The sequence below is a fragment of the Bos grunniens genome, chromosome X, assembly GCF_055505025.1.
Source record: "Bos grunniens cultivar Pamir isolate PY7600 chromosome X, Bosgru_T2T1.0, whole genome shotgun sequence".
Lineage (NCBI taxonomy): Eukaryota > Metazoa > Chordata > Mammalia > Artiodactyla > Bovidae > Bos > Bos grunniens.
The window spans coordinates 25,719,260-25,733,529 of NC_141194.1; the positions used below are offsets into that span (position 1 = coordinate 25,719,260).

A 14,270-nucleotide genomic window follows, 5' to 3' on the forward strand; every position below is an offset into this window, starting at 1 on the left:
GCAAGAATGCAATCCAGTACATATTTTCTGCCCAAGACACTCCAGAAAATTAGTATCCTGCTGAATTTTCAGGTGAAAACTGGAACCACAGACAATTGACAAATGTGAAATGATACTTTAACAAAGGAAAATGGTAAGAAAATATGGGGAGCTGTGCGAATTTTGATGAGAATATGAAATGTTAAAAGTCAAAATGCTCAGTGCATGTGCAAATGACTAAACCCTAGTCTCACTCTGGTATCCTGATCTATTATCTACATTCGTTTAATGTTTATTTCCTTCAGCAGATATCAATGGTATTTATCTAATGTATCCTGAGGAATAACCCAGAAATAATATTTTGAAACTTGAAATTTGGTCTTCTATGAAATTAACACTGGGATTCATTTCCTTGTTCCAGGTATCTTCCTCAGAAGTGTGTCAATTGTTAGGATGTGAATACAGAGTTGAAGTTTAGTATAATGTTTATTGCCATTTTTATTTTTTTCCTGCTTTAATTAAAGCTTTCACTGATGGTGAAATTATTGGTCCTGGAATGATCCTTGACAATGTCTGAAAAGAACACTTAAAACTCATTGTTATATAGTGCTTTTGCACTAGCTAGCAAGAAAAGAATAGCTATTACATTGCACACAACAACTAAATTTTTATTTGGTAACGGCCTCAAGGAATTTAACTCAGAAGACACTAAAATGTCTTTAGAATCATAGTTTGCTGACAATTTATCTTTCCCTTTGTGTGTGGGGGATACTACATCTATCATTTTATTTTTTACATCTATGGAAAAGAAAAAAGAGCATGCATTATCTCTATTTTGTTAGTAGAATTTTTAAATACAGTTCTTTTCACTTCAACAACAAGTCAGTGCTATCAAATTTTACCTTTTGTCAGCATGCAGTGTTTTAGTTTTCAATAACAGATTTTTTGTGTGTATTAGTTTGACTGGCTGGGTTTGTTTTTTTTTTTTTTGGAATGGGGTGCTGTTATAGCCACGCCACATCAAGGTGCTACTTTTTCCTTTAGTGAGCTTGAAAGATATTTTCTGGCTCAGATTTAAATTCTAAACTCGATTCATCTTCCAATTCCAAGTATATTACTATTAAATATTTCAGTGGATTTCTCTGAACTCTACATATTGTCTCTTGAGAATGGAACATTCAAAGCAAAGTTAGAGTTTGCTTTTGGATTTGTAGTAGAGCAAAGCAGAAAGGCTGGGGTTTAAAAAGATACATGGAACACCACCAAATTAAAAATGTGAAGCTGCCAACCTCCTGCTCTCCTTTTCAGAAACATGTGCGGCAGGATTAGATAAGCTACCATCACCTGAGTGGTTTCTTCTAATTAAGGCCTAGGTCCCCAAAGGCCACGTATGGCCACTTCTGTTAGGAAAACAAGAAAAGCAAAGCTTTGTCATGGCTTCAGGATGCCCAGTTCCTTTGTGTTCCATTGAGTTTATCTGGAGCCCCAGTGTTGGAGCCCAGCATGACCAGATAGCTTTCCTGACAAACCTACCCCTTGCTCAGACTTGCCTTGGCTGGTTTTCTTAACATATCTTTAGTCAAAAAGAAAGGCAAGAACTGTAAAGTAGAAAGTAAGGGGTTTGGGCTGAGATCCTGACATTTCCGCTTTACATATCCTTTTTTAGAAAACAAGTTGGGGCACAGCTCACAGCTGCAGAATCCAAATGTCTGCCTCAAACGGCTGTTTAACGTATGGAGTATAGAAAGTAGATTCGAAGTTTGACTCTGAACTCTGCCAATGTGTGATCTTAATCATATTATTTATCTGTGCCTCAAGAGTGTCTGTTAATAGAAGCAATGTATTAATAGTATCCACTTTAGAGAGCTGTGATGCTGATTCAATGAACTGTTATAAAGAGAAAGAACTTCACCTAAGAATTCAAGTCTTACTAAGTAATCAATTAGACGCTAACTTAGAAAGATTAAGTGAAATTATAACCCATCCAGGAACGCAGTAAACAACAAAACTGTTTGTCTCTAGGTTATATATTTCACTTAATGAGAATCAAGTTGGTCAGGGTAAAGGGAGACAAATGATAGTCTTGGTTGACCATCCTTTCTCCTTTTAGTATGCTGTTCATAACACCATGAGTGAACTTTTGGGAAAGGATTGCAGCTGGCAGGCACTTTTATTCTGAAAAAGAGTGGAAGGACTAGAGCCCTGTTGTTCAAAAGAAATATAGTGTGAGCCATATAGGTGCAGGCTAAATTTTAAATATTTTAGTAGCCACATTTAAAAAGGTAAAAATGAACAAGTAAAGTTTATTCTATTCAGTCTAATATATCTAAAACAGCATAATCCTATATAACTCATAAAAATTGTCAAGGTATTTTATTGATACATTTTCCCTCTTTGAAATCCGATCTATATTTGCCATTTCTAGCCTATGTCAATTTTGCCCAGCCAGCCACACTGCCAAGTGTGCCATCGTCACATATGGATGATGGTCACCATCCATATGGTGGAGAAGGAGTGGAGGATGAGGAAGATGAGTTTGGTATTCATGTCATTTTGTGACCAAATACTTGTTTGCAGGCTAGTCGACTGATAACAGAGAATCATTTTCAGGGTTGGCTGTAAACCACATGAGCCAAAGATGTAGTTATGTCACCTAAGAAAACTTGACCATCTTTCTAAGACATTGATTGATCATAAGGAAAAGCTGAGACTGTCTTTTGCTGCCTACCTAATAAAATAAGTCATAAGAGGTATAACAGCTTGAAATTGCTCACTTTTACAATGAAGGGTCTAATTAAAAAGGAAAATAGTTCCTTCAACACAATTTATTATAACTCTACCGAGTTCTCTTCTAGCCTCATCTTAGCATTCTATTCAAAATGTACCACTGAATAGTTTTGTAACTGAGCCTATGTACAGGGTGCTGCATATAGGAATATTGATCAGTTTTATCTTAGTCTCTTAGGAATTGACCATTTTATTGTACTAATGCTTCTTACAGTAACTACTGTATTAAATCAGAACTTTAACATTATGATTCATAAATAGCACGAAACTTGTCAGCCATAAATCACAGCACTAAATTGGAAATTTAAACATAAGATTTATAAACTAACATACTAAATCACAACTTTAAAATTTAGGATTCATTAATAAGAACTTTTATATGCATGATGTATAAATCAAAGCTCTGTACCTGATTCTTGGAAGTTAATGCATGTAAATCAGAATTCTGAAAGTTAATATTAATAAATCAAGGAAATGCATTTTCCTTGGTAAATTTCTTTTTTAATGGAATAGTTCCTACATTACATAATGGACACTATCATCTGAAAGATATGAATCACAAAACTTCCCTTGAGAGCCATTTCCAGAACATCTTTCTTATTTAAATCCATTTCTGTGTGGGCATTGGAATATCCAACATGCATCTTGTTCATACAAATTCTCATATTCTAGAAATTGTAATTAAGTCACACTACAAATTTTCCACTTATAGGCTAAAAATACCCACAAAACTTAGCTTTACTCCATAGGAGTTATTTTCTGCATGTTTGATCATTTTTAACACATGTCTGCAAGTTCTTTTGAAGGTGATATGAGCAAACCTGGACAAAGTGTTCTTACATGGGTCCTATTAACACAGAGTGTGGTGGATGAATTACTTCCAGACTCTCATATGTCATGCCTGTTTGTAACAGTCCATTTATATCTCACAGTCAAAACAACAGGAGCATGTGTTATCGTGGGCTCAGAGGAAGTACTGCTTCACTCTCCTCATGCTTAGATTCCCTGGGCTTCTGAGGAACCCAAAGCAAATTGGATTCTATCCTTTTCACTCTATTATAACAGCTCTTATTAAAGTTACTAAAGACTTCCACGCTACCAAAGACCAAAAACCATGTTGAGTTATCTTACATGAATATTCATCAACAGTTGGCACTGTTATTCCCAACATCATTTCCTACCTTTTCAGCAACTCATTCTAATCTTCTCTATGGCTCCTCCTATCCTAAGATCTCTTAACTTAACATGTTAGTGTTTCACATTACTCTCTCCTTAAGTACCTCATTTTCTCAGTCTATTCATCTTCTCATCTTTTCCCATAGAATCAACTCCCACTTCAATGTTGTTTACTTGTAGAGTGCTTTTCCAAGATCTAGAAATATTCACTAGGTACTTCTTCCTTGATATACTACTAGCTCCTCTAAATCTATCCATATATACACAAAATGGGATTCCTTATTTCACCAAAGCAACTTCATTTTTTTCAATCTCAGCACCAACCTCGAAGTCTCATCAGCTCAGACTTTTGTTAGATTGCTTCCAACCATTTCAGTCCTATAGGCACTGTTCTAGTGTAGAGTCCCTTATTAATTCTTCCTTGGAGTGTTCTATAGTTATCTAACTGCTACTCTGAATTCCAGAATGAAAATCTGATCACAAAACTCCTTGTGTAGACATTTCCACTTCCATCCCCTATTTCTTCAATAGACATGGCTCTAATGACAAGCTGAATACTGAAGAATTGATGCTTTTGAACTGTGGTGTTGGAGGAGGCTCTTGAGTCCCTTGGACTGCAAGGAGATCAAACCAGTCAATCCTAAAAGAAATCAGTCCTGAATATTCATTGGAAGGACTGATGCTAAAGCTGAAGCTCCAATACTTTGGCCACCTGATGCAAAGAGCTGCCTCACTGGAAAAGACCCTGATGCTGGGAAAGACTGAAGGCAGGAGGAGAAGGGGACGACAGAGGACGAGATGGTTGGATGGCATCACTGACTCAATGAACATGAGTTTGAGCAAGCTCTGGGAGTTGGTGATGGACAGGGAAGCCTGGCGTGCTGCAGTCCATGGGTCACAAAGAGCTGGACACAACTGAGTGACTGAACTGAACTAAATGACCCAGCTGCTTCCTACCATATTCTACACTTTAAATGAATGGTTTTCAAGCTGGGGAATTTTTCTCCCCAGGAACATTCAGCAATATCCAAAGGCATTTTTGACTGTGACAACTGAGGTGGTGTGCTACGGCATCTAGCAGATACAGACCCTTCAGTATACAAGACACAACAAATCATTATCCAGTCCCAAATGTCAACAGTACAGAGACTCAGAAATCCTGAGCCTTACCAAGAGGATGGAACTACTGTGTAGATCTGAGTCTTTGAGTATGTCATGTATCTATGCTATGTCCCTTGCCTGAAATGCCCTTGCACTCAGGCCCAGTAATCTTCATGCTACAAGCCCCATTTCAGTGTTTCCTCCTCTGTGAAGGGGTTTCCTCATCCTTCCAAGCATCAGTGAACTAACAACATCGTTTTGTGGAAACAATATGCATGGGATTCAGAGTTAGAATGACATTAGCTTGAAATATGAACCCACCTTACTATTGTGTTTTCCTGGGCAAACTAACCTCTCTGAATCCCGGTTCATTCTGTGAACTCTGATTAGAAAATACCAAACCAACAAGTTTATCCTTAGGAGTTAATCAGATATTGATGAAAAAGAAATCTGGCTTCACAGAATCTAAGTTTACAGGTAATCAACTACACATTAAGTGAAGAAAAAGGATCATCTTACCTAAAGATGCATATTCTTCAATAAAGGGAATACAAGTAACTGGATTCCCCAACTAGACTCTGAAAAGATGCCTTTAAGATCTATTGGCCAGTGAATATAAGGTAATTAAGAGTAAAATGTGTCTAATACCTGTCATGGGCTGCACATGGATAATTGGATTGTTCAGCAAGTGGAATATATGGCACCTGATACACCTCCTTTTAAAAATATGCTAGTTTATGTGGATTATATAATGAAGTATAAGAATTTGCTGTTTACTTGAAAACAGAGGACTACAATTCTCAACTAAGGAGAAAATAGAACACTATAAATTTATAATCAGCTAGCAAAATGATGGCACAGAAAAGTACTCTACAATTTCCCATACATTTTTCCCATATATTTTTTAAGGTTAAAAGTAGTACTTACAACTAGTTTATGAAATGGAAGATACTGCAGTTGTCATTATGTTAGTGTATGTCCCTGTGTGTATTTCTAATCTCTTTTCTTTCCTCTCTAGATTTTTTTCAGCTAATTTTGTAGGGTGAAAGATGCAATATGCACACTCTAGAGCATTCTATGGTCAAGAGTTACAAATATAAATTAATCAGAGTGATGCAGAACTATAAGGAAGACATGTAGCAATATATTTGAAATAATTCTCAAAAATGTGATCACAATTAATTATTCCACTAAAGCTCTCACAACAAATGTTTACTTGAAAATTTTTGAAGCTATTTTTTTAAACTTGTGATGAATTCAACATTACAGTAAGCAGAGCCATCCTGTCTGCAGTAATGCTCTTGCATCATCTGAGCTATTCCCAGAGGAAATAATGGGTGAAAGGAAAACCAAGTAAAAAATAACTTTTATCAGATCTACTGTAAAAGGTTTTTCTGACATCAAGGGCATATGCAGATTTCCTTGATAGCCTGGCTCCACGTGATTTAGTTTAGTAATTTTCTTTCTTCCCACTTATTTTCTCTAAGTAATTTGAGATCTGAATATATACTTTTATGCATAAAATTACACATAGCATGAGGAAATACAGCATTCATCCCATTTTGAACATATCAAAACATATGCCTCTTGAGAGTTTAATAACATATTTGTGATTCCAAGAGAATCATGTTATAAAATTTTGAAAAGGATCAGTTCTCATATTTACCTACTTGTTACTTTATATCAATTAAGTTAGGAAACTTTCAAACATGTATAATAGTGCTATCTGAAGTTATCTCAATTTTAATCTTTAATAGGTATTTCTTATTACCAAATGAGAACACATTTAAAAAAGTTTCCCCCAGAGATTAACATCACTTAACAGAATCATATAATCTACAAAGAATCTCAAAATATAAAGTGAAAGTCTTAAATAAAAATTTACAAAAAGCCTATATGCTATAGGTATTATTTTTTATATGCTGTATGTATTATTTTTAAATGAAAGGTGAATTATAACCCTAGGAGAAAAAAAAATGAACATTAAGACAGACAAAGGGTTATTCATTTATAATACAAATGCTTTGATAAAAATGGAGAAAAATTACATTTGTAGAAATATAGTAAGGGGATATGAATAGGTAATCCAGAAAGAAAGCAAATACAGATGGCTAGTAATGTAAAAACAGTCTTAAGTTTACCAGTTATTGAGTAAATTTCAACTGAAGCAGTAAGGTCATTTATTTATCTTCCATATGGTTAATTTTTTTAATGCAATGTTACTACCCAATATTGATGTGGATGTGAATAAAAGTGAATGGTAATTTTATATATTAATACTTCTGGTAAGCATAAAAAGTACAACTTTCTAGGGAGAAATTTTTCTTTAAAAATGGTAACATCTTTTGACATAGAAAGTTCCTAGAAATTTATCCTAAGAAAATAACTATAACCACAAGATGTGTATCTCATTACTTAGTATCTACAATCACAATCTAGATATCAAAGAAAAGGGGATTACTTGAATAAAATATGCTATACCCATGAGAAGAACTACTATGCATCCAGGAAAAATAAGATATTCTAGAAATACAGTAACATCCATGGACAGAGGAGCCTGGCAGGCTGCAGTCAATGGGGTCTCAAAGAGTTGGACACAACTAAGCGACTTTCATTTTCACTCAATAAGATTTTAATAATTCAAGGTTATATAAAAAGAAGCTTCAAAAATTCACACTATGATCTTGTGTTAGAATCTTTTAGCCATAAGAAATGCTTAAATTTATGTATGTAATAAAATGGTATTATGATATGTGCCTGATGAAATGAAGAGCCACAGAAAACCTTTCTCAACAGCTTCCTTTCAGGACTCAGGCATTAATAAGACAATAGTCCTTCACAACTCTGGGCAAGAAACCAAACCAGCTTTGAGGAATCAGTTAGTACATCATTCCACAAGAAGTAGGCATTTATTCTTTTCTGTAATGATTCTAACTTTCTTGCCTTCTCTTTTTTAATGAACATATTCACTTTTATGTATAAGTTATAAATACCACAATTTATTCAAATCTAGTTTCTTATTTTTTATATTTCACATATAAGTGATATCATACAAAATTTGTCTGATTCATTTCACTTAGTATAATATCCTCCAGGTTCACCCATGTTGTTGCAAAATTCATTCTTTTTTATGGTTGAATAATATTCTACCGTATATATGCACCACATATTCTTTACCCATTCATCTGTCTTTGAACACTTATATTGCTTCCACTCTTCTCTCTCATTTCTATATCATTGTTTCATTTTATATATCCTTTAAATCTGATATTATTGCTTTTGTTTGTGTATCCCTGACTGTGTCACATACAAAACTCCCTAAGGGAAAGGATTCTACTGAGCCTAGCAGTTAACATCCAGTATAGCATACCCACACTGTGTAGAGTTCTTATGGTAGGCTACCTATTTAGCTCCTGGTCCACTCTTTAGCTGGTTATCCTGATTCAACCAGTTCTGTCTATGACAATAAAGTCACATGACACAAAGCATGGTGGTTTGTGCAGAAGAAGCTACTTTTTCTTGCTTTCCCCAAAAGGGAGTTATAGACTCAGAGGACACTCAGATTTTTTTTTTTCTGTGTTGAAATTATAGAATCTATAATATAAAATCTGTAACATACATCAACTTATTTTGTTTTCATTAATGGCTCACTTTTTATATTAAACATTTCATTATCTGCCTATACAGGAAAAGAAATCTATATTTTAAACCACTCAATCTTGTCTCCTGCCTAAATGCTATTATATAACCACCAGTGATTACTCGTCAACATGAACTTCTTCAGAAACATACACTGTCTCTCATGCATCATTCCACCAGCCATTTTCCCTCCCCTCCCATCCTGATTCCTGTAAGAACCTTGTAATTAATGCTTAGTAATGTCAGAAACTTCCAAATCCTAAACCATTGCCTTTATCCACTCACATCATGTTTTATTGCACCTTTCTCTAAAAAAAGTAGGTGAATATAGAAGCTGAATAATTACTTAGGTTGTATGAAGAATCTTCTAAAACTCAGTACAGGACTTTGTGTTTTCAAAACTTCGTGGTGCTTTTCTGAATGGCTCATTCATTCTCAAAGCCTTGGTCCTTCTAATTTTAAGCCTTGGATTCAGAAATAAGTCTCTAAAAATTCCCTTATCTGTAAATAATGTCTTATTTAATATCATCCTAGCCTATTTTCATTCCTTAAGCTTGATGTTACAGCTCATTTTCTTCTGCTCTAGCATACGAGTAGTTGCTATTTTTTTTAACCTTTCTATTATCAATTTTATGCTGATCTTTAAAAACTTTACATAATTCAAGTCATGTATATTAGTATCCACTCTTATGTAAAAACATGGCTTTGTACTAGAAACTCAGGCATACAAGTCCTAGTTCCTTTTCATTAGAAGAGGGAAGGAATGTATTTAATCATAATATGGGGAAAGGGTACAAAGAAAAGCACAGATAACAAACTATACTAGAAATACCAAGAGAAAGTGAAAGAATTAGTGAGGGAGGCAGCATAGGAAGAATCTGAGTATAAAAATTATTGATAAAGTGTACTCAGTTTAGTCCAGTCGCTCAGTCGTGTCCGACTCTTCGCGACCCCATGAATCGTACCACGCCAAGGCTCCCTGTCCATCACCAACTCCCGGAGTTCACTCAGACTCACATCCGTCAAGTCAGTGATGCCATCCAGCCATCTCATCCTCTGTCGTCCCCTTCTCCTCCTGCCCCCAATCCCTCCCAGCATCAGAGTCTTTTCCAATGAGTCAACTCTTTGCATGAGGTGGCCAAAGCATTGGAGTTTCAGCTTTAGCATCATTCCTTCCAAAGAAATCCCAGGGCTGATCTCCTTCAGAATGGACTGGTTGGATCTCCTTGCAGTCCAAGGGACTCTCAAGAGTCTTCTCCAACACCACAGTTCAAAGGCATCAATTCTTCGGCGCTCAGCTTTCTTCACAGATAAAGAGTACTATTTTTTAATTGCTAAGTCATGTCTGACTCTTTGCAACCCCATGGACTGTAGCCCACCAGGATCTGTCCATAGGAATTTCCAGGCAAAAACACTGGAGTGGGCTGCCATTTCCTCCTCCAGGGGATCTTCCCTACCCAGGGATCAAACCCGTGACTCCTGCTTGGCAGGCAGATTCTTAAACCACTGAGCCACCTGGGAAGCCCAAGGAGCACTATATTTTTATTTATATCTCATACACATAATAAAAGAAGTATTAAAAGTCATTTTGAATTAAAGTTTAGTGAATCAGAAAAATGTGACATCAGGATGTCAGTATGGGGAGAGGGTGTCGAAAACAGCTTAGGATCAAATGAGTCATGGTCAAATGCAGTAGAATGAAGACTACATAAGGAAAACTCCTCAGAGAAGCCATGAGGAACAAAATTCAGGAATGCGCATTCAGTGGAATACGTATTAGTCGCCTAGTAGTGTCTGAGTCTTTACGACTCTCTGGACTGTAGCCTGCTGGGGTCTATCCATGGAATTCTCCAGGCAAGAATACTGGAGTGGGTAGCCATTCCCTTCTTCAGAGGATCTTCCAAACCCAGGGATTGAACCTGGGTTTCCTGCACTTCAAGCAGACTCTTTCCTGTTTGAGTCACCAGAGATTTGGTGTAATGGAAATATACAAATGCCATGTTGTAAAACGAGTGTTGAAAGAATTGTTCTCCAAGCATTTGAGCATTTTGGTAGTGAAAATAGACAAGAAACATAAAGGAACGAGTAGATAAATGGCAAGAGAATGCTCTAAGAATGATGAAAAGCAGGTGACCAGCATCTCTAAGAACAGTGTTGGACAGCTCAAAGTACAAACTGAAATTTTTTTGAAAAATCCTATCAATACCAAAAACTTTATTTATAAGCATATTTGAAATACGTATGTAAACTAAAAATAATAAAGAAAAGGGAGGATATCTTAAGAACTTTACATTTATTGTAAAATAAAAATCTTCACCTTGGTGAAAGGACAATCTTTCAAGCATATGTTGTTGCAAAAACTGGACTCCGATGTGCAAAAGAATGAAGTAGGATCTTACACCATAAAAATTAAGTGAAACGGATCAAAGGCTTAAATTTAAGAGCTAAAATTCAATCTCTTAGAAGCAATGATAGGCGAAAATTTTCATGACGGTATGTTTGGCAATGATTTCTTGGATACAATGTCAATAGCACAGGCAACAAAATTACATAGAGATAAACTGGACTATACAAACATTAAAACCTTTTATATTTCAAAGGACATAATCAGCAGAGTGAAAAGGACACTCAAGAAATGGAAGGAAATATTTGCAATCATGTATCTGGTAAGGAATTAATATCCAAAGTATATAAAGAACCCCTATAAAAACAATTAAAAATAAGCAAATGACTTTAACAGACGTTTCTCCAGAGAAGACAAATCAATGGCCAATAAGCACATGTAAAGAAGTTCAACATTATTAATCATCAGAGAAATGCAAATGAAAAGCACAATGAAAACCACGTCACATTCATTAAGATGACTATTGTCAAGCAAAGAGGAAAAAAATGTTGTTTAGGCTGTGGAGAAATTGGAACCCTTTTGCACTATAGGTAGAAATATACAATGATGCAAACAGCATAGAAAACAGTACAGCAATTCTTAAAACAATTTAACATAAAACTAGCATATGATCCAGTAATTCCACTTTTGATTATATATACAAAATAATTATAGGAGGGTCTCAAATATTTCTACATCCATGTTCACAGCAGCATTACTCACAATAGCCAAAATGTGAAAGCAAACCAAGTGTCTCTCCACTGATGAATGGATAAGCAAACAATTTATACAATTTTATACAATTTAATACAATTCCACCTTAAAAAGGAAGGAACTTTTTACACATCTTATAACACAGATGAACTTAGAGGACATTATGCTAAGTGAAATAAGCCAAATCACAAAAGGACCAATATTGTGTGATTCCACATACTAGATAAATCATCATCAAGGTATGTAGTCAAGTTCAGAAAAACAGAAAGTAAAATGATGGTTGCCAGGGGCTGGAGGAAGGGAACACTGGAGAGTTGATTTCATGGTTATAGAGTTTCAGTTGGGGAAGATGAAAAAGTTCTGGAGATCGGTTGCACAACACTGTATGTATTTAACACTACTGAACTGTATACCTAAAATTTACTATCATAACCACTTTTATGTTGTATGTATTTTACCACAATAAAAATCTAAAAATATATTTAACAAGATCAAGATGGTCAATTGCATGTTATGTATGCTTCATAACAGTTAAAGAAACAAAAAACATAGCTCACCGTATCTTGGAATTGGACAACTTTTTGACCCTCCCTAAACCACTCCTTTTTGTGTGCAGACATCACTCTTCTTTTTCCAGTAGTCATGTATGGATGTGAGAGTTGGAGTATAAAGAAAGCTGAGTGCCAAAGAATTGATGCTTTTGAACTGTGGTGTTGGAGAATACTCTTGAGGGTCCCATGGACTACAAGGAGATCCAACCAGTCCATCCTAAAGGAGATCAGCTCTTGGTGTTCATTGGAAGGACTGATGTTGAAGCTGAAACTCCAATACTTTGGCCACCTGATGCGAAGAACTGACTCATTTGAAAAGACCCTGATGCTGGGAAAGATTGAAGGCAGGAGGAGACGGGGATGACAGAGGATGAGATGGCTGGATGGCATCACTGACTCAATGGATATGAGTTTGGGTGAACTCCGGGAATTGGTGATGGACAGGGAGACCTGGCGTGCTGCAGTTCATGGGGTTGCAAAGAGTCAGACATGACTGAGTGACTGAACTGATTGCTTTTCTTCTCTTGGTCTGCAACCCTCTTCCCCTCAGTCCATCTCCTGTTAAAGCTTGCAGGTCATGTTACTTTTCTCAGGGAGAAAAAAAAGCAACTTTTCTTGACCATCTCAATCAATAGTATACTCCCTTGTTTTGACATTTTATCATACTTTCCCCTACAATAATTTTAAGTACACATTTTGGGATGGTCATTTCTTACAGCCTGTCTTCCCCAATAGACTATAATTTCCTTGAGGACAGGTACCACAGCTTATTCAATACACAGCTGTATCCTCAACAGTTGGGAACTTGCCTGGCACAGAGTCTTCAGGAAATTTCTGTTTAATGAGTAAGGTGAGTTAGTTGATAATAAAACATATTGCATATTTAGGTTAATATAGTTAAACCATTTATTGTCAAGGCTCATCAAATCCTAGGAAAGTGTTAGTAGATTTGAAGAAAAGTGACAACAAAACAATTAAGAACAAAAGTGAGGACAAAACAGTTAATCGGTAGCTGTCATTTATTTGCATTCCCTTCTATATACCTTCATATTCCACAATGTAGAAAACTAAAATTACATTCTCATATTCTCTGCAATCTAGGTCTCTGAATGGTAATTAGTTTCCATCAGTGAGAACCACTCTTAGGATCAAATGGCTTGGAAGCCATCTTCCTCCTGTGACTACTTATCACTGCTTGCAAAGCATTCATAAAGATATGTCTGTCTGTGGCCTGACTCAGGGTCCTGGTGATAAGCATTAGCTCATGGATAGAAGAGGCAGATGTGACTCAGCAGATGGTGCCAATAGCATCTTCCTTATCTTTGAATCTCAGCTATGGTGAGCCCAGTGACAGGCTGCTAACTTTGTTCCTCCATTTTAAACACCTAAGTCCCAATATTAAATCCCTTCTGCTTAAAATACTTAGAATGGCCAGTTTCACACATCAAACCTAGAAAGATACACATCAACTTTTGAGAAAACCAGAACTGGCAAAATGGTAAGCTTTCAAATCACTGACTCATAGCTTCAAACTCAAGACAGAGCAAAAGTCTAGAATAATAAATGAAGTTGTGATCATTTAAAATAGAACAAAACTGATCAGGCAAGGTTCACATAGGATTACTAAATGAGTATCATGGCAAGCTAACTTTGTTTCTTGGTGGAGACCTTCCATTAGACAATTAGTATAATCCCAAACTTACAGTGTACTTGCATCTCAGAGAGCATTTAACAAAAATCCCTCATGTAACCTCCTGCCCTGAATCCCTCCAGTAAACTTGATCACTGTCCTCTAGGCTCCTTTATCATTTTGTTTATTCTTATATGATAATTACTATCACATTAGTTTGTGGTTACAGTTTCACATATCTGTCCCTCATCTCCCAACATCTGGAGCTTCTGAATATCAACGAACATTATTTTCCATATAACACCAAGAC

General features: G+C 35.9%; 1 long non-coding RNA gene across 13 annotated transcripts in view; it reads right to left on the reverse strand.

Moving 5' to 3' along the window:
* Positions 1-14,270, reverse strand: part of LOC147340006 (uncharacterized) — a 384,986-nt gene that overhangs the window by 190,609 nt on the left and 180,107 nt on the right. For 5 of the 13 annotated variants that reach the window (XR_015159256.1, XR_015159259.1, XR_015159258.1 and 2 more), the window contains one exon: positions 10,959-13,164. The exons of 6 other annotated variants lie outside the window; for them this stretch is intronic. This is a non-coding gene — a long non-coding RNA (uncharacterized LOC147340006). Of the gene's footprint in view, positions 1-10,958; positions 13,165-14,270 lie in introns of those variants that run through there. 2 more of the 13 variants (XR_015159243.1, XR_015159240.1) reach the window with 2 other exon arrangements.